This window comes from Chanodichthys erythropterus, chromosome 3 (genome assembly GCF_024489055.1).
Source record: "Chanodichthys erythropterus isolate Z2021 chromosome 3, ASM2448905v1, whole genome shotgun sequence".
NCBI classification, from domain to species: Eukaryota; Metazoa; Chordata; class Actinopteri; order Cypriniformes; family Xenocyprididae; genus Chanodichthys; species Chanodichthys erythropterus.
Window position 1 is genome coordinate 22,783 of NC_090223.1, and position 27,858 is coordinate 50,640.

A 27,858-nucleotide genomic window follows, 5' to 3' on the forward strand; every position below is an offset into this window, starting at 1 on the left:
TGACAATCAGAATATCAGATATTTCATGCTATAGTTAACAAATTTGTGAATATTTTGAATAAAAAAGGAAAAACTAAATAAAAGCAGATCATCATTCATACAGTCCTGTGGTGTAATACGTGACAAGCAATGATGTGTCACCATGGAAACAATAAAGTGATACGTTCTAAATAACGGTCACCTTAAAAAAGCTTATGCTGGGGGCTAAGCCGGAATATTTTAAACTTACGTGCGAAAGGGTTAAAAGACAACTTGTTTAACACAAAATACTTCTTGATTCACGAAAGATACATTTTTTTTTCTCTCACTATGGGACACAAGAGAAATATTAAGAAAATAATTTATATTCATCTCTAAGAGAATATGAGCCGTTAATGCAGTGACAGATGCCAAAAGCTCAGTCAGTTTTTACTTTCAGTTTCTGTAGTGAATAATTGACTGGAGTTTGAGACTTCTTCACCCGCATAACTCTCACGCAAAGTTTGCACATTGATTGTGTGATATCAACTAGCTCGCCTTCATGGTTTAAAATGGAAATATTATCAATATTGCCACATGGCATTTTTCTTCATCACCAGTTGCCCCCAACACACACACCTCAACAGTCAAATGTCTCCCATGGGGCCAACTAAAGCTAGAGAGGACAGATTTGGCTGTGGCTAACTTACACAGAAGAGATTTTCTTGTTCAGCACATCAAGATGAACTACTTCATTTCAGACTGTGGTGATGTGGTTTCTCCACTGCATGGATCTTCATGTGTATCTTCAGGTCACTTTTAATAGAGAAACTCTTTCCACATTGATCACACGTGTGCGTCTTCTCTCTGCTGTGAATCATCTCATGTCTTTTCAGATATGATGACTGATTAAATCTCTTGTCACAGTGTGAACACTTGTAAGGTTTTTCTCCAGTGTGGATCATCTTGTGTTTTTTCAGTGTTCCTAACCGACTGAATCTCTTGTCACAGTGTGAACACTTGTAAGGTTTTTTCTCCAGTGTGGATCATCTTGTGTTTTTTCAGTGTTCCTAACTGACTGAATCTCTTGTCACAGTGTGAACACTTGTAAGGTTTTTCTCCAGTGTGAATTCTCTGGTGCTGTTTTAAATGTTCAGCTGTATTAAACATCTTCTCACAGTCAAAGCACATGTACTCTCTCACACCAGTGTGTGTTTTCTGATGTTTATATAAATTTTGCAGCCATGAAAAACTCTTTCCACATAAATAACATGAATATGGCTTCTCCTTTGTATGAACTGTCAGGTGTCTCTTCAGCTTTGATGACCCAACAAATGTTTTGCCACATCGATCGCATGTGTGTGGCTTCTCTCCATTGTGAACTCTCATGTGATCCTTTAGATGTACTTTTCGTATGAAGCTCTTCCCACATTGATCACATGTGAACGGTCTCTCTCCAGTGTGGATCATCATGTGTTCTTTAAGGTTTGTAGATTCACTGAAGCTATTCCCACATTGATCACATGTGTGTGGCTTCTCTCCGGTGTGAACTCTCATGTGATGCTCAAGATATTGTTTTACTGAGAAACTCTTCCCACACTGATCACATGTGAACGGCTTCTCTCCTGTGTGAACTCTCATGTGAACATCAAGACATTGTTTGGTTGATAAACTCTTCCCACATTGATCACATGTGAATGGCTTCTCTCCAGTGTGAACTCTCATGTGAATCTTAAGACTTTCTTTGTATGTGAATCTCTTCTCACACTGATCACATTTGAATGGCTTCTCTCCAGTATGAACTCTCATGTGAACATCAAGACTTTGTTTGGTTGTGAAATTCTTTTCACACTGAGTGCAAGTGAAAGATTTATTGGCTCTTCTTTTTTTAAAAAATGTCTTTTTAGTCTTTGAGCGACTCAAAGGTTTTTCTCCAGGTTTGTCATGATGTTTCTCTTCCACTTCACTCAGTTCTTCAATCTCCTCCTTCACTTCCATCAGCTCTGAAATCAAAGAAAAAAGGGTAATTTAATTTCCAGTACATCAAAATAATTTAAAGAGAGAAATGAGAAGTGTGAAGTGAAAGGTCATAAAATTGAGCCTTGCTGTGATAGACAACTGCTATAAAACATTCTGATCATTTTTATGCATTTGCATTTTCATAAATTAATTACATTAAGATTAATCAACCAATTGTAAAGAGCCACCTGTCGTCCCAACGGCAGAATCTAGCGGTCTGGGTGAAGGTATAATGTGTGTTTTTTTAGCGCTCCTGTGAAGTTCACCTAATTTTTAGAATTTAGTTTCAATTTTACTTTAACTCTACGCTTAATCTGACTCCAATATCAAATGGTTATTAAAATAAGATTTACTGAATTAAGACAATAAGCACTGAATGGAGGTCTTCTGGATACAGAATTTCCCAAATAGCTGCTCTGCCACCTTCCCTTAAATAATTCTCAATAAGTAATATTAAGAAAATAAAGAAAACATTGCTCTGAAATATAGTATTCCCCATTCATTCCCTATGGTGCCGATTTTTGTCCACAAAGGACCAATTAAGGAGTTTTTTTTTTTAACCAATTGACATTGTATAATCAAGTACATTCAATGTGTGTGTGTGTGTGTGTGTGTGTGTGTGTGTGTGTGTGTGTGTGTGATCAGGTGGCAAAGTAGCCAAGGATTATGGAATCTGAGAACCGCTCAGATTAAGGAAATTGTTCTTTTTGTTTTTAAATTGCCCACATTTGTCCTGAAAGACCCTTGACAAACATGAAAGGGGAAAGATAAATTGACAAGAAACATCTTATGTCGTCTACAGACATTCTTAGTGAACTTTCAGTGTCTTGAATCAGGGGGAGAGGAAGGGATGAAGGGGAGAGGGAGGGGGGAGGGGTGCACAGATAAAAGAGGAGAAAAGAGAGTTTGGGCAAGGCGTGTGCTCTTTACTCAATTATTATATTTAAAACATTAGAGCATGTTTCTGTAGTGAGAACTATTAAAAATAATTGATCAATGACAAAAATATCTAATGTGGTATTAACAGCCATATTTTGAAATCAACTTTTAGATTGATATTTAATTTATTTTCCTAAAACTGTGTAATTATTAAGGACCGGTCACACTAGACTTTTCCTTCCACTGACTTCCATTCATACACATGTGAATGTGGGACACCAGAAACACAAGATCAAGTGAAGTTTGCAGTAAAGTGGAGTAGATTGAATATTTTGGAATGATTATTATTTGTTATTTATGTTTTAAAAGAGATTCACGGAGTGTGACATCATATCATGACAGTTTCAGCGTCTGTAGAAAGTTCACATGCTCAAAGTCTAGACTGACTGCATCTTTAAATGTGTTATTATCAGTGTCCTTCATGATTCACTCAACCCTGTTACTTCTGACATGATTTCCTGCTTTCAAAAACACCCAGGAAGTGACATCATCTGGGCTCTCTCTACAACATGATGGGAGGACAAGAAAATAATCTCAATCCATTGTCTCGGTTTTTACACAAATGAATGACTGCATTCATCAACCCTGTTACCAAAGTTACTGTAAGAAGAGATTTTGCTCAAGTTACACTTACAACCCTGTCAGCCATTCTGGAAAGTTCATTTACTTCAAACATTTTGGTTTTACTGTTTATTCCTAAAAATAACAATGTTGTAAACTATATTGAAAATGCCTAAATTCTGGAAACACTCTTGCAAACTGTGAACCAGATATTGAAATAATGTGAAATAAATATTTAGTTTGATCTGATGTTGACAATCAATATGAAAGTTTCTCAAACTTCCCTTTACTGAGCTTTTGTTAGAAAAGAACATTATGTCTCATTTCATAGTTTAACTGTGTATCTAAATGTGCAGAAGAGCTTGAATCTTTCTATCATGAATGTTGTTCAGCATCAAGAATGAATGAAGAATAAACACCAACCTCTTTGTTCTTCAGTATCTTCAGTGTGTTTCATTCTGCAGGGTTCTGGATCACTCATGTTCTCACTGTCCTCTTTAATAAACTCAGTCTTTGCAGATTTCAGCTCTTCCTGATGCTCTGATACTCGTCTGATGGGAATATTCCAGCATTTATTGGGGAACTGCTGTGGGAGGAGCTTCACTGATGATGTGAGTGATGTGGGAGGAGCTTCGTGGGTGAATTGTAGTGGGCGGGGCTTCATTTATTGAACTGAAGATTGGTTAGGAGCTGATCTGCCAAAGTCAAAAATAGATCAGTTACTGTGTTTAAATGTACAAAAGCAATTTTAAATAGAAAACCAATTAAATGCAAGTGTCTATTTTAATGTTTCAAATTACTGTTGTGAAAATAAAATGTTTTAATGTTCCATCATCATTTAGTATAACAGATATATTTAATATAAAAATGAAACAACAGTTATTTTGACCTGTACTTAATAAAATATATAAAAGAATAAGAGATCATACTAAATTTAATTATATTTTAAATGATTAAAATCTTCTTGCTGACAAATGGGTGAAATCTAGTGGTTTGAAGGAAAGTGGTAAAGTATAAAGATTTAAAATGACAATGAAAGAGTATTTTGGGCTGCACTGTGATCCTTAAATACAGTGTTTGAATGTCAGAAAATGATTATTGTTCTAAATAATGACAAGTAGTTTTCTTTCTTTCTTTCTTTTATATAAAGCATGTATATCTGTCTACTGTAAAGCAACTGATACTAATTCAGTTAACTGTTTCATAAACTGTTTTGTTTCTAATTCTAACTTTATTCTGTTTCTTCATTAAAATAATGACAGATATCTAGAAAAGTTGTAAAGAACTGTAAGAAAAACAGAAATAAATGCAGATATTTGTAGTCATCAAATCTGCTCAGTCTGTTGACAGCAATGAAATGAGCTTTAAGTGTCAATTTACAGCAGATCTGAAGACATCAGCATAATAAATGAGGTGAAAACAGGAACTATTGACATGAAATAAAGAGTGTTTTCAGCAGTTTCTCTGTTAATATTGATGATCCTCAGACTATCAACACTCATTCAACAAGACATTCAGATCATCTCACTTTATTCTGAGTGTTTGCTGTTAGAAACGGATTTGTTATATCTTTGCTTATACCAGCTAAAGACATCAAATTAAATCAGAATGGAGACAGACCGATGGTGAACTCAATTTGTTGTCTTTACTCGTACCCATTCCCAACGTCATGACATCACACGCATCACACGTGATACACGACATCTCCCCTTTGCTTGGAATTAAACATATCCTTGGAGATTACATAGAAAAGGTTGTAAACTTATTCAACTGTCATAAACAATATGACATATCAAAATGCCATAACATAAATATCTTCTTTTTCAATGGTAAACTTCCTCTTACATATCTATTTTAACCGAGGACATATTGATTTCACACATGTTTTAAATGTACCCTTAATGTACCTAACGTGAACACAATTGAAAGAAATATACATTACAACTGAGTATCTGTTATTTCCTCAACAGGATCACTCTGAAGAATTTTTTCACGAACGTTGTGTTCCTTTTGTATTGTGCTGCCTATGAATCTTCAATGGTCACGGAATTTCCCTTTCTGGACACGATGGTGTAAGGAACTTGGCTGAATGCAGTTGTCAGTTTGTCTATCTTTTCTTGTCTCACCAGAACCTGATCTCCCACATCCAGCTGTGAGTGCTTTGCCCCGCGGCGGTGGTCTGCATAAAGTTTAGCTTTACCTTTTTGCTCAGCATCATGATCCCTTACTTCCTGATCATTTCGCGGCATGGTAAAATCAGGAAGTTTCCCCCTGATTTTCCTCTTGAAAAGCAATTCAGCAGGACTCTTCCCCGTAGTGTTATGTTCAATAGCTCTGTAGGTGGCCACATATCTGCGGAGCTCCTTTTTCCAGTCTAGGCCTTCCGCCTGAGCAATCCGTATGCGTTTCAGAATAGACGCATTCTGTCTCTCCACCTCACCGTTTGCTTGTGCCCACCTTGGTGTTGTCTTCACATGCTGAATGCCATTTGTCTCACAGAATTGTTGAAATTGATTAGACATAAATTGTGGACCACAATCTGATCTGAGGGTGCACGGCAGACCGTGACGGCTAAACACCTCCTCCAAACAGTCAATGATTTTATCAGCTGTGGTAGACTTGAGTATTGCATACTCATAATAGCGGCTATAGTAATCCACTGTCACTAGTATGGACTCTCCTGTTGGCAGAGGACCTAATATGTCTGTGGCTAGATCCTGCCAAGGGCCTTCAGGTAGGCAGGTCATTCTCAGAGGCTCTGGATTATCAGGTCTCATCACAAGTTGGCATGCATGGCATGACCTAACATGCCTTTCTGCATCTTTATCCATGGCAGGCCACCATAATTTGCTTCGAAGGTTCTGTTTGGTGCCTACTATACCCAAATGTCCTTCGTGAGCTAAGTTTAAAGCTCTTGCTCTGAGCGACTGTGGTAGTACAATGCGTGTACCTCTTAAAACCAATTGTCCAATCACACTTAACTCATTGGCAATGTGGGCATACAACTTGCATTCGTCAAAACAACCAGTTTGTATGGCATGTCTGACCTTTCTTAACTCTTCATCAACTCCTGATGTTTTTTCCACAGTTTGTGTCGTAAGTGCACTTGGAGTAGCATTTACGGCCACGAATCGCACATACTCCTCAGCTCCATGCATATGTGCCTGTTTTCCTATTTTTCTACAGACCAAACGTGAAAGTGAATCTGCTATGTTTTGCTTGCCGGGGATGTGGACTACACGAAAGTCATATGGTTGTAGTCTTAACACCCATCTCTCAATGCGAGCACATGGTTTTGACCGCAGTCCATAGATAGTTTCAAGTGGCTTATGGTCAGTGACCAGGTCAAACGTTTGCCCATATATGTATGGATGGAGTCTCTCACACGCCCATACTAAGGACAATGCTTCGCGTTCCGTCTGTGAGTATCTTTGTTCACATTCGGTTAAGCTGCGACTGACATAACATACGGGGACGCTTTCTCCATTTTGTTCTTGAATCAACACAGCCCCAATGCCTACCGGACTGGCATCTGCAATGACCTTGGTCGGTGCTCTCTTATCAAAGTAAGCCAGGGTTCCGGCCTCAGCTAGCCTCTGCTTTAAGACTTGAAACGCCCGTTTTTGTTCAGCACCAAACTTGAATGGAGTATCCTTTTTTGTTAATCTCCTTAGTGGTTCAGTGATGGATGCAAATTGTGGGATGAAACGACTACTATATCCCACCAATCCTAAGAAGCTTCATACTTCTGATGCGTTCTCTGGTTCTCTGGCCTCGACCATGGCACGAACCCTCTCAGCTGTTGGGCCAATCCCTTTTTCCGAAAGAAGCATTCCCATGAACACAAGCTTATTCATATTGTACTGACACTTTTCCTCATTGAGTGTCAGTCCACAATTCACAAGCCTCTGTAAGACAGCATGTAGTCTCTGATCATGTGTCTGCTGGGTTGGAGCATGTACAATAATATCGTCAGAGATATTCTCCACTCCCTCTATACTGGCGAGAGCTGATGCAACTTCATGCTGATATTGCTCACTGGCTGATGACACTCCGAAGATAAGTCTCTTGTATCGATATGTGCCATTATGAATGGCAAACGTGGTAATACCTCTGGACTGTGGCGTAAGCTCTAGTTGGTGGTAACCCCATTTGAGGTCAAGCTTACTAAAAATGGAGGAGCCGTTCATACTCTGAAGAAGCTCATCCACGGTTGGAATCGAGTATCGGCCTCGAATTATGGCTTTATTTGCCTGCCTCATATCCAAGCATAGCCTAATGTCTTTGTCAGGTTTAAGTACAATCACCACCGGATTTACCCATGGGGTGGCGTCAGAAACTGGTTCAATAATGTCCATCTCTAGAAGCTGCTGAATCTTACGTTCCACTGCTTCTCTCAAGTGAAATGGAGTTCAGCGTAATGGTTGAGCTATTGGTGTCACGGTGTCATCGATGTGTAAGCTTATCTGTTTGGTGTTAAGTTTTCCAACTCCCTTAAACAGAGCTGGATACCATTCTCGAATTCGGCTTGCCACATCACTGATTGTAGCTACGTTGACCCCGACTTTCAGTACTCCTAGTTTAGTAGCGGTCTCTTTACCCAGTAGCGGCTCTCCTTTTCCTTCAATTACTGTGAATTCAGCCTTGGTGCTCCGTTTTCCACATTTTATTTCACATGTGAAAGCTCCTTTTACGGGTAGGGGGTCTTTGGACGCATAAGCATATAGCTTTTTATCAGACTTGTATGAGTTGCACTCAATTCTTCTGCTTTTCAACACCTCCCATGTAGCTTCATCTATGATATTGCTGGTGGCCCCGGAATCAATCAACATGTCCAACTCAACTCCACCCACAGCAAATGTATGTCTGTTTGAGTCACAGTCTTTCACCACAAATGCATATTGGTTATCAGCCATTTTGTTAGTTTCTCCACTGACATATTTTGCTGTCTGTTTAGTTGCATTTTTGGTTTTGCACATTTTAGCAAAGTGATTGACGCCTTTGCATTTTCTGCATTCTTGGCCCCTTGCCGGACAGGTTGGGTCTTTGGCAAAATGATCCAGTCTACCGCATCTATAACACTGTCTTTCTCTCTTTTCTGCCCCTTGTTTTGGAATTCTCTTTTGATATTTTCCCCCTTTTTTCACAATCCGATGTATTAATTCTTTTTCACCTTCTGGCTGACTGACATGCATGGCAGACATTTGTAACTCCACACGTTCACATCGCAGTGCAATTTCGAGTGTAAGCATTAATGTTAGTTCCGTCCCTTCTTCTAACAGTTTTCTCCGGATGTAATCCGAACTGCATTTGCTCAAAACTGCATCGCGCAGCTGATTATCTCTGTCTACACCAAAATCACAGTCTTTTGCAGCTTGTCTGAGTCTCGTGAAGAACTGTTGCACAGTCTCACCTTGTTTTTGCGTGATCTGATAGAAGGACTGTCTCGCCAATGCCGTGTTTACTCAGGGCACAAAGTACGAATTTAAAGCGGCCACAGCAGCGTCATAATCTGTCGCGGTTCCCGTGTCCTCCAATGTTGAAAATATATCTTGCAAATCTGTGCCCGCGTGATGAAGTAACAGTGCCCTTCTCCGTTGTTTCGTCGCGTCATTTGCGTCTTCTCCTAACAGCAATCCTTTTCCATCCGCAAACAGTTTAAATGCCGACAGCCATCTCGTCCAGTGTGGTCCCAGTGTTGCAGGTTCACTGTAGCAATCGAACTTCGGCACTATTGCGCTATTGCATAATCCATTTTCTGGTTTAAATTAACTCGCAATCAGATTTAACTTGGTAGTCATCTACTTTCTGTCCTCGTCGCCATTGTTATGTCTTTAGCTGGTATAAGCAAAGATATAACAGGATTATTTGAGTCAGGATATATGAGAAAAGACTACAAAACTGATCTATTGAAAGACAATACTGATATTTCTCACAATATGACATGGATAAAACTTTAAGAATACAAAACAAACACTAATGGCACCATTACAATATAAAAAAACTACAGCAGTAATGTCCGCATGAATAATTTGAATTTCTAGTAACTACATTTAATACAATAATGTAATTAGATGGAAAAACTTGCAATTATCAAATCTTTAAAAATTAATTAATTAAACAGCACCTCAAAGCAATTTAATGTTTCCAGAGTCAAACTTTTACACATTTATTTATCATTTTAAAATATCTTATGTGGCTCATTAGCTACAGGCTCAATGTATTTAGCACTTTCTGTTCCAGTGTTTTAATAATGTAAAGTGACAAAGTTGAAATAAAGTCCAAATATGTTAAAAGAGTAGAAATAAAATGGCAGCAGCAACACTAGAGATCGATTCCCATCAATTCCCCTCACAGATCTCAGACTTTGACTTATGACTTGACATTCATTAGCAGTTTTCACAATAAAACATCGAAACAATCACACAAACGAACACAAAATCGCTCAGCTCTGAATGAATTAAACATATTTTCCTCACAGATCTCAAACTTTGACATTCATTAGCAGTGTTCACTATAAACATCGAAACAATCACACAGAATCGCTCAGGGGGGTATTCCAGAAAGCAGGTTATGTGACATAACTGGGTATGTTTAAGAGTAAGTAAGCGGATAACCTCAACTTTCAGTTCCAAAAAGGGGAGGTAACTTTTAGGGTATGTAAGTAACCATAGCAACTTGCTCTCTCAAGGGTTAGTTAGTTTAAGAGGAATTCAGATGCATGTTATATTATCAATATGGTTATATTAATGTATCTAAATTTGTTATATAGTTACAGTTATATACACAATGTTATATTATACAATATATAACTGTTTATTCAATTCTAATATATGAATGTATTTTATTGTCATCTCACACATGGATCTGCTTTTTATCCTTTATAACAGGACATTTTCTATGCTATAATTTCTATAATAAAATACATATATGTGATTTCTTATTAAATAATTAGCATCAAACAATATTAAGAATAAAAAATGATTGCATAACCACCCAATAGGTGGTGATGTGCACCAAGTAGGTTATGTAAATCGCCATATAATAAAAGAAGAAGAATGAAGTAGAATGGCGCGCTTTTTCTTAGCTTCTGTTTCCATGGTGAATCATCGATTCGTCGCTCTGTTGAGAATGTCTTGTGTGTTAATATTTGTATAATGTTAATATTTGCCTCACATGCTGCTGCTGCTGCTGCTGCACTAAAGCCCTGTCCCGCCCGGGTCCCAGAGTGGATAAATTTGAATACTCCGTCTTGGCGTTGTCATGTGGACATCTGTTTATTTTCTGAAACGATGATGTCATCGCCCCACGTGTCGACCCTAGTCAGACGCGCTAACAGCACAAAACAGCACCAACAACAGCAATAGCAGACTCTACATGCTTGCGTTCGTGCTGCGGAAGCTATTGAATAAAAAATAAAGCGTTATTTCTAAGATTTGCTATAGTTTGTATTCAGCGCGCAAGGTTTATGCGCATGCTCCAAGTCTTCTTCGCTGCTTTAAGTGCATGTCTGCAGCAGAATTACAGCGCCACATAATGGTCTGGAATGTATGCTGCATCATTTTGAGTCGTTTCAGTGGTTTCGTGTGGACGCAGATATTTTTTGAGACGAGGAAAACTTCGTGTGGACGGAGCCTAAATGTTTATTTTAGTAAGAAGACGACAGAAAAGACGCACAAGTATCGCTGTGCTCGATGAAAACAACACAGACATGAGCCTGTCGCTTGATCAAACTGTATAAAGTGTGTTTGATGATCGTGTAAATATGAGAAATACCGTGAACTGCTCGACTCTCCTCAGAAGACTCGCCGCTGAAACTGAATGAGAGGAAGGCGCGTGCGAGCGGTGACGTCATCGGCCGCCAACTGTAGATAATCAAAGACGCTCCAAATACTGTTCAAAACGACAAAACATCAACAAAAATAACATAATCACTCAAAAAACAACAGGCTGCTCATTTCTATTTCTGCCCTTTTTCTGCTGGTTGTGTAAGCTGTGCTGAGATGGACTACTGACCATTTCAGTTTATTATGGAAAAAGCGTTTTATTTATTTATTTATTTATTTATTTATTTATTTATTTATTTATTTATTTATTCATTCATTCATTCATTCATTCATCCATCCTTTATTTATCCAGGATTTAAAGTTCATAGTAATTGTTCTGACTTCATGAAGCCTCGTGTTGTGAATGAACATCAAACTGACTAGAACAACTCTTTGAAATGTATATAACAGGCTATTGGATATCAAGGGTGAATATCTTAATTATTATTAATGTCTGTTGTAAATTAAATGTTTTTTGTCTGAACTACCAGAAAGCATCTGGAAGGAGAGGACAGAGAGATCCAGTGATCCAGAACCTGCAGAATGAAACGTCATGATATTGAAGAACATTCTGATGTTCACCAGATTTACATTGTCAATCATGACCAATTAAAGCACATAAGGTGCAGCGAACACACCATTAGTCCAACATATTTGTCGTTTGGTGAGAAAGGACCGTCTGTCAGCAAATTTTTACATTTTTTGCATAATTTATCTTTTTACAGATTACACATTTATTTTACAGATTACATGTCAAGCCTGCTCCACCTAGAGTTTCATGACCAAACTAGTGATTTATAACACAAATCATCTTTATGACATTAAAATAGATCATAATCGTGACACAGCAGTTGTCGATCAGATCTGATGGGATTAAAATGCTCTTGAACTCATCATGATCTTGACTTTGAGCTTCTCTTTTCATTTGACGTTTGTCATTCATTTGAAATCTCACATGATTTAATGTTTCTTCTAGACCAACAGACCTGATGGATGTGATCAAGAAAGGAAAAACAAACCAAAAAACCCATATGCTCTAAGTGTAAAAACACATCACATTTAAATCAAGGCTGAAGATTCACATGAGAGTTCACACTGGGAAGAAGCGGATCAGGCTAGATCATCTTCAGATCCAGCAGTGACACCAAACGTGACACAATAAAGCATCTCTTCCATAGAAATCTGTCCTGATCAGCTGCAGCGAGAGACACAACAATCAAACATCATCTTCCGGAGTTTGTGTTAATGTTCGTAATGAATTTCCATCACTCAGTTCTCTTTCATGAAGGAAAGCAGGAGTTTCTTAAATGAAGTATTCTTGTGCTCTCACAGTTCAGGAGCTGAAGAAGAGTCATGACGCTTTAAGAGAAACATGAATCTGATATTAATTTGATCTCATTCTTCATTGTTTTTCAGCAGAATATTCTTTCATGTATCTTTGAAACACTTTGCTTCTCTCGAGATGTTTTGGCTCTTATAAGTCAGTAAAAAGAGAAGATCTGTCTCATTTGGTGTCACTTTTACTTAAAATTTGTATTTGTTTCAATAATTGATTAAACTTATTAGTAATTTTTTCAACAACTCATTGTTATTGTTCATTTTTTAATGTCCACCAAAACTTTTCAGTACAATCTTTTATCAACTCTTAAAAGGAGGTTTTTCTTCTGGCCAAGAGGAATAATTTCCTATCCAAGTACTTAACAGTTTAAAAGCATATAGCAGCAAAATCAAAAGGTTAAAGTGACCTGGCTTCATTCGTGAGCATCAACAGAGACAATCAAAAGTGAATATACTGGATTTAATACATAAAACTACAAATACATACAACTAAATCTAAGAGAAGAATACATATGGGATAACGAAAGTCAAGACAGAAAGAGAGAGATAATCAAAGAATGGCAAAATTACAAACTGTTAGACCTTTGAGAGCCAGCAACGAATCACATCACCTTAATAGGGCATGTAACGCATCTGAAGAGGGGTTATACTTGCCGTGGTAATGTTGGTGCTGTGTGGATGTGTGTGTCTGGAGAATTTCAGTGCGTTCAAGCTGGAGTTTCCTTTGGTCTCTTCCCAAAGTCGTGTGTTCAGCAGGAATTTAACTTGAAAGTCTCTTCAGAACGATAGGGATGACTGAGCGTGGGATGGAAGCACGATTGCTGGACAGGAGCTGGATGAGAGACGTATGGGAGTCAATCCAAATACAATCGAGAGAACATCGACCAGGCGTGTTGTTGTCTTTTTTAAGGATAAATCAGTCCACACCTATTTTGGGTGATATGACCAATAGTAGGAAGAGACTTTTAATGGGAGAATGCTTCATTTGTCTCTTTTTTTATATATTTTATATTTGACGGAGTCAGAGTTGGTAGTTTTTACTCTAGAGGAGGTTAATAACAGAATAATGGATTTTATCATAACATACATTGTTAATTAAAACATCCTGAGAGGATTTAATCAAGACTAAACATGATAGGGTGGGAAGACATTACAAGATCACTTATGGTTACAAACATTAAAACTTATCCTAATATAACTAAAAATCATACATCAAGCATTCTGTGTTGGTTCAGACAGGCCTCATAGTCAAGCTCTGCTATCAGTTGATTCTCAATTCAATATTTTCTCACAACTATATAAACACAGTCTCAAAACTATGCACCAACTTGTACAAACCTCAAACTTCCAGGTCAAAATAAAATGTTTTAGTCAAAAACTTATTCTTGTCTGACAAAATCAAACTTTGGCCTCAGATGACACACAACGCTAGTGAGATCAATTCATATAACACTGTAACAAAAATACCACTTACTGGGATTCAGGAATTATTTTGCAGCTCACTGTCTACTACACTATACAAAAATAAATTTACAGATACAGTAAAATACAGCAGTGATTTTTTTTCTTTCTTTTTTTCATTTTACTATTGTAAAGTGATCTGGCAGTAGATATGTATGAACTTGGTATGCACCAACTTGTACAAACCTCAAACTTCCAGGTCAAAATAAAATGTTATAGTCAAAAACTTATTCTTGTCTGACAAAATCAAACTTTGGCCTCAGATGACACACAAAACTTAACAAATACACACTACTGCACTGCCCAGTGAACACTAGTGAGATCAATTCATATAACACTGTAACAAAAATACTGCTTACTGGGATTCAGGAATTATTTTGCATCTCACTGTCTACTACACTATACAAAAATAAATTTACAGATACAGTAAAATACAGCAGTGATTTTTTTTCTTTCTTTTTTTCATTTTACTATTGTAAAGTGATCTGGCAGTAGATATGTATGAACTTGGTATGCACCACAATACAGTATACTGTCAATTACAGTAAAACGAAATTCAGCATCCTCTGCACATTTGGCCAAATTTTATTACAGTAAATAAGGTACTATAGCAGTGTATTGGTCTTCTGACACAAGACAGTCATTTCTCAGTTCTGCAAAATACAGTATAACAAATGGCTACAGAGAAAGTTGACAATCACAAGTTTGAGGGTGTACAGTGTGCTACAGTTTACTGTTCATAGTGAAATTTCCCTCATCTAAAGTACTGGTACTGTGTAAGTTTAAAACGCCTGTAAATTATTCTTTCAGCTCTCTCTCAGATTTTGACTGGTGTGTGCCATCAGTTTTGCTACCTAATGTAGTCATTATTAAACGTTTTGAGAAATGTGTCTTTGTTTTGAGAACTGAACGAATGGTTTGGGAAACTGGGCCAACTGAATCACTTATAATGTGTTAGCAATCGAGAAAAGCTAAAATACATTTAGATTCTTACCTAACTAGTTTCGGGATCTTCTTATTGATTTCATGTCACCGTTTCGTCTCGCAAAAAATTACGAAAATTCGAGGACTTCTGAGTTAGCCGAGAAGCAGTAATTTTATGATTCACGAACAAATGGAAAACAATTCGTAAATGAACTTGGCTATGCTGTGTTTTTGACTCCCAAAGAACCGGTTCATAAGAGTCATTTGTTAATGAAGCCGACTAAACGGGGCGCGCTGCGTTCGCGTGCAATAGTCATGCAGCTTATTGAAAGACGTGTTTTCTTGCCATTATTTTGCAATACACTGTCTTTTTTATGTCATCACATTGAAGCGCCGCTGCTGAAAAGCAGTAGTACTTGAAACACTGCTAACATATTTTATTCTTTGATAATTTTGGGGTGGCAGATGGGGTGGCAAAGCTTTTTCTTAGGGTGGCAGTTGCCACCCCGTGCCACCCCGGTAGATCCGCCCCTGCTTTAAACAACACTTTTTCCAAAATAAACTGAAATGATCTCACCACAGCTTTACACAACCAGCAGAAAGAGAGCAGGAATAGAGATGAGCAGCGTGTTGTTTTTTGAGTGATTATGTTATTTTTATAGATGTTTTGTCGTTTTGAACCGTATTTGGTGCGTCTTTGATCATCTACTGTTCGCGGCCGATGACGTCACAGCTCGTGCGCGCCTTCCTCTCATTCAGTTTCAGCGTCGAGTCTTCTGAGGAGAGTCGAGCAGTTCACGGTATTTCTCATATTTACACGACCATCAAACCAGGGGCGCCGTTGGCACGGGGGACAGGGGGGTCAGGACCCCCGCAGTTTTGAAAAGTTAGAAGTCGACCCCCGCACTTTTGATAAGGGCTGCATTCTGCCTGCCTAAAGTGTTTTCTCTCCTAATCCGTGCTCACATACTGTATTTTAATAGCCGAATGTCAAATAAAGCTGTTCTCATTTCCTATATATATAAATATAATTTATATAATTTATATATAGCCTATATACATTTTAATTTTTTTGTCTGGCAACAGAACGAGTATGATATAATGAATGACATTTTTATATATTTGTAAATTACATGAATTCACAGAGTTCGGATGAACTAAAGCTCTGTGATAGTGAGTAATATAAGTGATAAGCACACAAGAAAAATGGAAATCAAAACCTTCAAACTAAATTCTTTAAATATAAAACAAAGGAGAATCAGAAATAGTCTTTAGTCCGTGACAACACTGTGTGCTCGTGTAGCTCACTCATTCAGGTCTGTCAGATGGCGTGAACTCGTGCTGCTGCTCCTCTCAGCCACTCACTGAACAGAGTAAACGCCAAGAGAGGTGTGACGGCAGCGGGAAAGCAAGACCTCATGCTCACAGGACAGTGCTGGTGACATTTGAAAAGTTACTGAGGTTTGTCCAAAAAGTCGCTAGATTTGTCGCTAGGCGCTTTTTTGAAAAATAGTCGCTAAAGGGGTCTGAAAAGTCGCTAAATCTAGCGACAAAGTCGCTAAGTTCTCAACACTGTGTGAACGTGAGCTCCAGTCCATTACAATTTAGAGCGGTTAAGGCCCGGGTATACTTAATTTCCCGCGTTCCGTTCAGTCTCGCGCGAGCCTGTCAGAGAAACTCCTTTGCCCATGAGCACGGAAAGACCATGGGAAAGACGCGTTCGGCGTATGCATATTTGCACCGCCCGTTGTCATAACCTCACAACTTCAAAACGTCAGATCAATTTTTTAAACAGGTGCTATCGTTATCAATAAACCATAGATTTGATCTTGGCACTGTTGCTCTGTGGCTGCTGTTGAATTATCCAGGTTGTGGATGAGGAGCGACCCCTGATGTGATTGTGAAGCACTTAGGGTGTACAGTATTACATAGTAAAGTGCTATATAAATGCCTTAGTCATTCATTAGTTATCCATTTTTGGTCCCACTTTATATTAAGTGGCCTTAACTACTATGTACTTACATAAAAAAAATAAGTACAATGCACTTATTGGGTTCATATTGAATTGCAAAACACTTTTGCTGTTATTGATGTGGGATACAGGTAAGGTTAGGGAAAGCTTTGGTGGTATGGTTAGGTTTAAGGGTAGGGTTAAGGTGTAAGGGATGGGTCAACTGTGTAATTGTAAATGTAATTACAGAAATTAATTACAGATGTAATTACATGCAGGTGTTTTTAAAATATAAGTACAATGTAAAAACATGTATGTACACAATAAGTGCATTGTATCAAATGATTAATTTAAATGTAAGTACATAGTAGTTAAGGCCACTTAATATAAAGTGGAACCGATTAGTTAGATGGCATACTCCTCATTTAACCCTTTGATGCGTACGATCACACCGGTGTGATTAGAACGTTCAGTGCATCATGTGACCAACTGCCAAATTTAAATATGCTTGCGCGCTTTGGCTGGCGCTAAACTAGAGACGGACACGCGCAGCACTTTTCATTTATCACATTTATGCAGTTGTCATGATCATGAGTTGGAGTGCCCTGTTTAGCCACCAGAGGGCACTCCAACATGGACTTGTCACCTGTTTAAACTGCATTTCCCATATTCACTCCTGGACTCATTATCCTCGTGTCATTGTGTTTTGTGTTTCATCATTAGTGTCTGTCTATTTATACTCAGTTGTTTCTGTCCTTGGTTGTGGTTTGTTAATATTTGTTACGTGCACTTTTGTTACCTCTGGTTTTCTGTTTGTGGACTGTTATATGGATTTTGACCCTTGCCTGTTCTCTGGATCTCGACCTTGGATTACCCTACAATAAAATACGCTGCACTTGGATCCTTACCATCTTGTTTCTGTGTGCACCCGTGACAGAACAAACCACCATGCAAGGATCCAGCAGCGGAAAGATCCGGCCATCTGCTGGGGCTGGGGAGGAGCAGTCCTGTCTGACCAAACTTCGGCAGAGGAGAATGGAGGTGAGGGCCTTTACCCAGAAGTTCTGGTCACGGGCGGAGAGGTTAAGTCTTCCTGATGCGGTGCTCAAGGAAATATTCAACGGTTGTCTGGATAAACCTCTGCCGCAGTGGGAGATGGAGTTGGTGAGGGGGTTAAACTTTTGGAATTTCTCCAACTACCTGTATCTGCGTGGGAATGGGCAGATACGGATACCTCCAGCACCTGCTCCAGTCCATCAGTTCGCTCAAGTCTGGGAATCCTCTCCAGCCCGTGAGCCCGCACCAGCCAGCAAGTCCACTCCAAAGCCAGCTCCAGCCCGTGAGTCCGCTCCAGAGGCCTCAGAGGAGGTGGGCACTGAGTCTCCGCTTCCCACATCTAAAAAGAGGAAGAGGAGGAGGAAGGCTTCCATCCCTCAAGACCCGGAGGCCTCCCCAGAGCTCCAGCCAGTGAGTCCCGCTCCAGCCAGTGAGTCCACTCCAGCCAGTGAGTTCACTCCAGCCAGTGAGTTCACTCCAGCCAGTGAGTCCGCTCCAGAGCCCGCTCCAGTCAGTGAGTCCACTCCAGTCAGTGAGTCCGCTCCAGCCAGTGAGTCCACTCCAGCCAGTGAGTTCACTCCAGCCAGTGAGTTCACTCCAGCCAGTGAGTCCGCTCCAGAGCCCGCTCCAGCCAGTGAGTCCGCTCCAGAGCCCGCTCCAGTCAGTGAGTCCGTTCCAGTCAGTGAGTCCACTCCAGCCAGTGAGTCCACTCCAGAGCCCGCTCCAGCCAGTGAGTCCACTCCAGCCAGTGAGTCCACTCCAGAGCCCGCTCCAGCCAGTGAGTCCACTCCAGCCAGTGAGTCCACTCCAGAGCCCGCTCCAGCCAGTGAGTCCACTCCAGAGCCCGCTCCAGCCAGTGAGTCCACTCCAGAGCCCGCTCCAGCCAGTGAGTCCACTCCAGAGCCCGCCCCAGCCAGTGAGACCGCTCCAGAGCCCGCTCCAGTCAGTGAGTCCGTTCCAGTCAGTGAGTCCGCTCCAGCCAGTGAGTCCACTCCAGTCAGTGAGTCCGCTCCAGAGCCCGCTCCAGTCAGTGAGTCCACTCCAGAGCCCGCTCCAGCCAGTGAGTCCACTCCAGAGTCCGCTCCAGTCAGTGAGTCCACTCCAGAGCCCGCTCCAGCCAGTGAGTCCGCTCCAGCCCCGCATGCTCTCCCTGTCAGTCCTGTAATGGCCAAGAGGGCTGTCTTTACTTTTTATGTTTTGGCGGTCTTGCATGCCTGGAGGAGGCACTCAGGTGTTTTTGACCCTGGACCAGTCTGCCAGCCCGAGTAGCCTGCTGTCATCCCAGAGCAGCCTGCTGTCGTTCCAGAACAGCCCCAGCCTGAGCCTGCTGCCGTTACCGAGCTGTCCGCTCTTCCTGATACGGCCACGGAGGCCGTCACCAAGCTGTCCTCTCTCCCTGATACGGCCACGGAGGCCGTCACCGTGCTGTCCACTCTCTCTGATATGGCCACAGAGCACCCTTGGCCAGCCCTGCCGCCGCCCAGGTCGTCTGCCTTGCCGCCGCCGTCACCCAGGCCGTCTGCCCTGCCGCCGCCATCCAAGCCTGCTATCCTGCCGCCGCCATTCAAGCCTTCTGCCCTGCCGTCGTCGCCCAGGCTTTCTGCCCTGCTGCCACTGCCCCGGCCGTCTGAATCGCTGGAACCTGCCTGGTCAGTTCCTCCAGCGCCGCCCTGGCAATCAGCCAGGACTCCAGACCCTCGGGAACCCGCCTGGTCAGTTCCGCCAGCACCACCCTGGTATCGGTCGAGACCCCGGACTTGGCCCGCCAACCCTCCCCCTGATCCTCCTCCGGTCCACCTCCCTCCTGAAAGTTTTGTTTTTGTTTCATGGAGCGTCTGGTAGCCGCTCCGTAAGGAGGGGGTACTGTCATGATCATGAGTTGGAGTGCCCTGTTTAGCCACCAGAGGGCACTCCAACATGGACTTGTCACCTGTTTAAACTGCATTTCCCATATTCACTCCTGGACTCATTATCCTCGTGTCATTGCACCCAGCTGTTTTGTGTTTCATCATTAGTGTCTGTCTATTTATACTCAGTTGTTTCTGTCCTTGGTTGTGGTTTGTTAATATTTGTTACGTGCACTTTTGTTACCTCTGGTTTTCTGTTTGTGGACTGTTATATGGATTTTGACCCTTGCCTGTTCTCTGGATCTCGACTTTGGATTACCCTACAATAAAATACGCTGCACTTGGATCCTTACCATCTTGTTTCTATGTGCACCCGTGACAGAAGTGTTTTCAACCAAATGTTTCAGACATTTAAATACACATGAGTACTAACAAAACAATACATTTAGAGTTTGTAAAATACACATTGATGTCTATAGAAGCGGAAATAACAACACTTTCAATAATAATTAGACCACACATTTTATTCATATCAGATACACATTGTGATAGTAACTTAAAAGCTTACTCTATTCTTCCCCAGTTCACCGACTCACTTACTTTCATGTATTTCGGGAGAAGTGGAAGAATTCACATGTTGTAAATCTAACAGATCCGATTCTCTGTGTGGCACAAACTAACATGGCGGCGCCCATCGCGCATGCAGCTCAACTAACATGATCGTTATAAAGGTGTTTAAACAGCAAAACACATCCACTTGCACATATTTGACAATTGGAATATCAGATATTTCATGCTGCAGTAAACAATTTTTTTAATATTTTGAATAAAAAAGGAAAAACGAAATAAAAGCAGATCATCATTCATACAGTCCTGTGGTGTAATACGTGACAAGCAATGATGTGTCACCATGGAAACAATAAAGTGATACGTTCTAAATAACGGTCACCTTAAAAAACACATGCTGGGGGCTCAGCCGGAATATTTTAAGCTTACATGCGAAAGGGTTAAAAGACAACTTGTTTAACACAAAATACTTCTTGATTCACGAAAGATACTATTTTTTTTCTCTCACTATGGGCCACAAGAGAAATATTAAGAAAATAAATTATATTCATCTCTCATCATCTCTAAGAGAATATGAGCCGTTAATGCAGTGACAGATGCCAAAAGCTCAGTCAGTTTTTACTTTCAGTTTCTGTAGTGAATAATTGACTGGAGTTTGAGACTTCTTCACCCGCATAACTCTCACGCAAAGTTTGCACATTGATTGTGTGATATCAACTAGCTCGCCTTCATGGTTTAAAATGGAAATATTATCAATATTGCCACATGGCATTTTTCTTCATCACCAGTTGCCCCCAACACACACACCTCAACAGTCAAATGTCTCCCATGGGGCCAACTAAAGCTAGAGAGGACAGATTTGGCTGTGGCTAACTTACACAGAAGAGATTTTCTTGTTCAGCACATGAAGATGAACTACTTCATTTCAGACTGCGGTGATGTGGTTTCTCCACTGCATGGATCTTCATGTGTATCTTCAGGTCACTTTTAATAGAGAAACTCTTTCCACACTGATCACACGTGTGCGGCTTCTCTCTGCTGTGGATCATCTCATGTGTTTTCAGATGTGTTGACCGACTGAATCTCTTGTCACAGTGTGAACACTTGTAAGGTTTTTCTCCAGTGTGGATCATCTCATGTGTTTTCAGAGATAATGACCGACTGAATCTCTTGTCACAGTGTGAACACTTGTAAGGTTTTTCTCCAGAGTGAATTATCTGGTGCTGTTTTAAATGGTTTGCTGTAGTAAACATCTTCTCACAGTCAAAGCACATGTACTCTCTCACACCAGTGTGTGTTTTCTGATGTTCATGTAAATATTGCAGCCGTGAAAAACTCTTTCCACATAAATAACATGGATATGGCTTCTCCTTCATATGAACTGTCAGGTGTCTCTTCAGGTGTGATGACCCAACAAATGTTTTACCACATTGATCGCATGTGAACGGCTTCTCTCCGGTGTGGATCCTCATGTGTTTTTTAAGGGTTGATGAGTGTCTGAAACTCTTCCCACATTGATCGCATGTGTGTGGCTTCTCTCCAGTGTGAACTCTCATGTGATCCTTAAGATGTACTTTTCGTATGAAGCTCTTCCCACATTCATCACATGTGAACGGCTTCTCTCCAGTGTGGATCATCATGTGTTCTTTAAGGTGTGCAGATTCACTGAAACTCTTACCACATTGATCGCATGTGAACGGCTTCTCTCCGGTGTGGATCCTCATGTGTTTTTTAAGGGTTGATGAGTGTCTGAAACTCTTCCCACATTGATGGCATGTGTGTGGCTTCTCTCCAGTGTGAACTCTCATGTGATCCTTAAGATGTACTTTTCGTATGAAGCTCTTCCCACATTCATCACATGTGAACGGCTTCTCTCCAGTGTGGATCATCATGTGTTCTTTAAGGTGTGCAGATTCACTGAAACTCTTACCACATTGATCGCATGTGAACGGCTTCTCTCCGGTGTGGATCCTCATGTGTTTTTTAAGGGTTGATGAGTGTCTGAAACTCTTCCCACATTGATGGCATGTGTGTGGCTTCTCTCCAGTGTGAACTCTCATGTGATCCTTAAGATGTACTTTTCGTATGAAGCTCTTCCCACATTCATCACATGTGAACGGCTTCTCTCCAGTGTGGATCATCATGTGTTCTTTAAGGTGTGCAGATTCACTGAAACTCTTCCCACATTGATCACATGTGAACGGCTTCTCTCCAGTATGAATTCTCATGTGAACATTAAGACTTTGATTGGTTGGGAAACTCTTTCCACACTGAGTGCAGGTTGTAGATTTCTTGGCTCTTCTTTTCTTTAAAAATGTCTTTTTAGTCTTTGAGCGACTCAAAGGTTTTTCTCCAGGTTTGTCATGATGTTTCTCCTCCACTTCACTCAGTTCTTCACTCTCCTCCTTCACTTCCATCAGCTCTGAAATCAAAGAAAAAAGGGTAATTTAATTTTCAGTACATCAAAATAATTTAAAGAGAGAAAAGAGAAATGTAAAGTTAAAGGTCATAACATTGAGCCTTGTTGTGATGGACAACTGCTATAAAACATTCTGATCATTTTTATGCATTTGCATTTTCATAAATTAATTACATTAAGATTAATCAACCAATTGTAAAGAGCCACCTGTCGTCCCAACTGCAGAATCCAGAGGTCTGGGTGAAAGTTTAATGCATTTCTTTTCAGCGCTCCTGTGAAGTTCAACTAATTTTTAGAATTTAGTTTCAATTTTACTTTAACTCTACGCTTAATCTGACTCCAATATTGAATGGTTATTAAATTTAGATTTACTAAATTAAGACAATAAGCACTGAATGGAGGTCTTCTGGCTACATAATTTCCCAAATAGCTGCTCTGCCACCTTCCCTTAAATAATTCTCAATAAGTAATATTAAGAAAATAAAGTAAACATTGCTCTGAATTATAGTATTCCCCATTCATTCCCTATGGTGCCGATTTTTGTCCACAAAGGACCAATTAAGGAGCTTTTTTAACCAATTGACATTGTATAATCAAGTACATTCAGTTTGTGTGTGTGTGTGTGTGTGTGTGTGTGTGTGTGTATGTGTGTTTGGGTGGCAAACTAGCCAAGGATTAAGGAATCTGACACCCACTCAGTTTAAGGAAATTGTTATTTTTGTTTTTAAATTGCCCACATTTGTCCTAAAAAAGGGTCCATTTGACCCAAGGGGAAAGATAAATTGACAAGAAACATCTTATGTCGTCTACAGACATTCTTAGTGAACTTTCAGTGTCTTGAATCAGGGGGAGAGGAAGGGATGAAGGGGAGAGGGAGGGGGGAGGGGTGCACAGATAAAAGAGGAGAAAAGAGAGTTTGGGCAAGGCGTGTGTTCTTTACTCAATTATTATATTTAAAACATTAGAGCATGTTTCTGTAGTGAGAACTAATAAATATATTTGATCAATGACAGAAATACCTAATGTGATATTAACAGCATTATTTTGACATCAACTTTTAGACTGATATTTAATTTATTTTCCTAAAACTGTGTAATTATTAAGGGCCGGTCACACTAGACTTTTCCTTCCACTGACTTCCATTCATACACATGTGAATGTGGGACACCAGAAACACAAGATCAAGTGAAGCTTGCAGTAAAGTCGAGTAGATTGTATATTTTTACATTACAGCGTCTATAGAAAGTTCACAAGCTCAAAGTCTAGACTGACTGCATCTTTAAATGTGTTATTATCAGTGTCCTTCATGATTCACTCAACCCTGTTACTTCTGACATGATTTTCCTGCTTTCAAAAACACCCAGGAAGTGACATCATCTTTCTACAGCATGATGGGACAAGAAAATAATCTCAATCCATTGTCTCAGTTTTTACACAAATGAATGACTGCATTCATCAACCCTGTTACCAAAGTTACTGTAAGAAGAGATTTTGCTCAAGTTACACTTACAACCCTGTCAGCCATTCTGGAAAGTTCATTTACTTCAAACATTTTGGTGTTTACAGTTTATTCCTAAAAATAACAATGTTGTAAACTATATTGAAAATGCCTAAATTCTGGAAACACTCTTGCAAACTGTGAAGCAGATATTGAAATAATGTGAAATAAATATTTAGTTTGATCTGATGTTGACAATCATTATGAAAGTTTCTCAAACTTCCCTTTACTGAGCTTTTGTGAGAAAAGGTCATTATGTCTCATTTCATAGTTTGACTGTTTCTCTAAATGTGCAGAAGTGCTTGAATCTTTCTATCATGAATGTTGTTCAGCATCATGAATGAATGAAGAATAAACACCAACCTCTTTGTTCTTCAGTATCTTCAGTGTGTTTCATTCTGCAGGGTTCTGGATCACTCATGTTCTCACTGTCCTCTTTAATAAACTCAGTCTTTGCAGATTTCAGCTCTTCCTGATGCTCTGATGCTCGTCTCATGGGAATATTCCAGAATTTATTGATTAACTGCTGTGGGAGGAGCTTCACTGATTATGTGAGTGATGTGGGAGGAGCTTCACTAATGATGTGACTGATGTGGGAGGAGCTTCACTGATGATGAACTGTAGTGGGAGGAGCTGATCTGCCAAAATTGAAAATATATCAGTTACTGTGTTTATAGGGTTAAAGTCCAGATATCAAATTTTATATAAAGATTTAAAATGACAATGAAAGAGTATTTTGGGCTGCACTGTGATCCTTAAATACAGTGTTTGAATGTCAGCAATTGATTCTTGTTCTAAATTGTTTTTCTTTCTTTTTCTTTCTTTCTTTCTTTCTTTCTTTCTTTCTTTCTTTCTTTCTTTCTTTCTTTCTTTCTTTCTTTCGTTTGCTATATTAACCCCCTTTGACCCTTAAACTAATTGCATTAATCATTTATATCCATCTATCATAACGCAACTGATGCTAATTCAGAACTGTTTTGTTTTTAATTCTCACTTTATTCTGTTTCTTCATTAAAATAATGAAAGATATCTAGAAAAGTTGTAAATAACTGTCAGAAAAACAGAAATAAATACACATATTTATGGTCATCAAATCCCTTCAGTCTGTTGACAGCAATGAAATGAGCTTTAAGTGTCAATTTACAGCAGATCTGAAGACATCAGCATAATAAATGAGGTGAAAACAGGAACTATTGACATTAAGTATGGGTTGAGCTCTTGACTGTCCTAGTACAGCTGTTATCACTTATTCATGTAATAATGTAATTATTCATGTGAATTAAATGTGGGACAATGGCCTTCATCATCATTACAGTATGCTAATGCTCTGAATCAGATGCGAGGGAATCGTCATTATGCTGATTGAGGACTGTTGTGTCTCTTACACCTCTAAACTGTGCCATCTTCACAGGACACACGCTTCTTCACTACATACTATTGATCTACTAGTGTCTTCTAACATGTTTGGTCTCATCTGACAGCTCATAAACTGAACTGAACTGTGCTGAACTTAATGGAGATATTAAAGTATCCTAATGAACAGTCTAGATAGTACTGGTGAAACATTCATTGAGGAGAATATGTTAATGCTCTCTCTCTCTCTCTCTCTTGATCACCAGCCATTATCCTTCAGGTTTATGGTCTTCTGGTTTCCTGTAAGTTAGTTTTGGTGTAGGTTTTTTTTTTTTTTTTTTTAGTTGTTGTTCAGTTCTACTATCTGTATATTTAAACATGGTGTAATACAACTAAAGCAACAACTTTTCTTAAATCTTTCCTTTTATTACTGATGATGTTGAAAGCTAAAGTTTATAACTTTCTTTATTCTGGTTAAATCATTTCTCTTCCTATTAGTTCCAAGAAAGACACATTATTTATATTTGAGTCAGATAAATAACTTAACTTTGCTCATTATCCTTCAACTGCTTTTTGTTCCAATTATTGGTCCAAAATAGCCAAACATCCTCACACAAAGAACTGTTTTATCAGCAGCTCTGTTAATACTAATGATCCTCAGACTATCAACATTGATTATTTGATTCAGGATATATGAGAAAAGACTATGAAATAACTGCTCTATTGAAAGATAATACTGTTATCCCATATTTAAGATATCAAAGCAGTGTTCAGTATTAAACTCATACGAATCACAGTTTTTCCAGTATAGGCTGCATGTAGATTAGAGAGGAAGAATTAAAGTGTGAACTCAATGTAAATGACATTTCATTGTTGTCAACAGACTGAGGGAATTTGTTGACTTGAAATGTGTACATTTCTGTCTTTATGCTTCATCATACCATTATTTATGCTTGGAAGAAATAACATTATTTATATTCTGTTGTCAATGAGCATAAAAAACATACTCAGTAACTGATTTTTTTTATTTTATTTTGGCAGATAAGCTCCTCCCATGCTAGGATTCATCATCAGTGAAGCTCCTCCTCCACATCAAAAGCATGTCACGGAAAAGAAGACTGGATACAAATGCAAGTTAATATCTCTTTAATAGAGCTTCACGCCAGGTAAGTAGACAACAAAACACACAGCAGCAAATCAGACAGCAGGAGAGGGGTAACACAGGGACTTCGATGGGCGATGAAGTGTCCGTGATGAATGATGGTTCTGAATGGTGAGTCCGTGTGTCCGTGTGAGTATCCGTGAATGAAATCCAGAACGAGTAATCCAACGAGACAAACAGGGAACAGCGACGAGAATCCAATCCAGGAACAAGAAACACAAGAAACAACGGGACAACACCAGGACTTCAACAAACGATCTGACAAACATGAGACGAAAGACAAGGCGTTATATAGGCAGGTGTAATGATCCACATGCCGCTGATCAGCCATCAGCGGCATGTGGATCAATAATGTTAAAATTACTCTAGACTTTTGGCTTGTGAAATTTCAACAGACATGACATTTTATTTTATAAAGTTCACGAGGAGCGCTTTCAAATGATCCTTCCAATCATCACGTCATTCCAACCAGCAGACAGCAATCAGTATCAACATTTTTGCCCAATCAGCATAAGTGGAGGACATTATAAATACGCAGTGGACTCACATGTTCCTCGACAGTTTCTCAGCGTCCCTTGTTATTTATCCCTTCACCACCCGGTCTCCTCACACTCCTAACCAGAAATACTGGGGGAGTAGTGTGGGTTTGGGCCAAATACTGAGCTTGTTTTTTGTTGTTGTTTTACAAACATAAAAAACAAATAATAGTCATTCAAAAAATATACAATCTCCTCCACATGACTGCATAAATGTTTGTTCCCTTTCAGTCGGTCACGTTCGACGTACGTCAGTAGTGACCGACGAATTGGGATATCGCTTAGAGAGCCCTATCATCTTCGTGTAAACTAAAACAAGCCAATGGAATTGGCGTGCGATATTTGCATAATGCGCACCGCCCCCGACAGGTGTTTATAAATAGGAAGCAGATGCAATCGCACTCTGTCTTTCGCTTCGGAGCCATTCACTGGTGTCCTGTTTT

The 27,858-nt window shown here is 39.6% G+C and overlaps 1 pseudogene; it reads right to left on the minus strand.

Annotated features, from left to right (window-relative positions):
* Positions 1 to 564: 564 nt before the first annotated feature.
* On the minus strand, positions 565 to 24,861 carry LOC137014669 (zinc finger protein 729-like; annotated as a pseudogene).
* Positions 24,862 to 27,858: the final 2,997 nt, after the last annotated feature.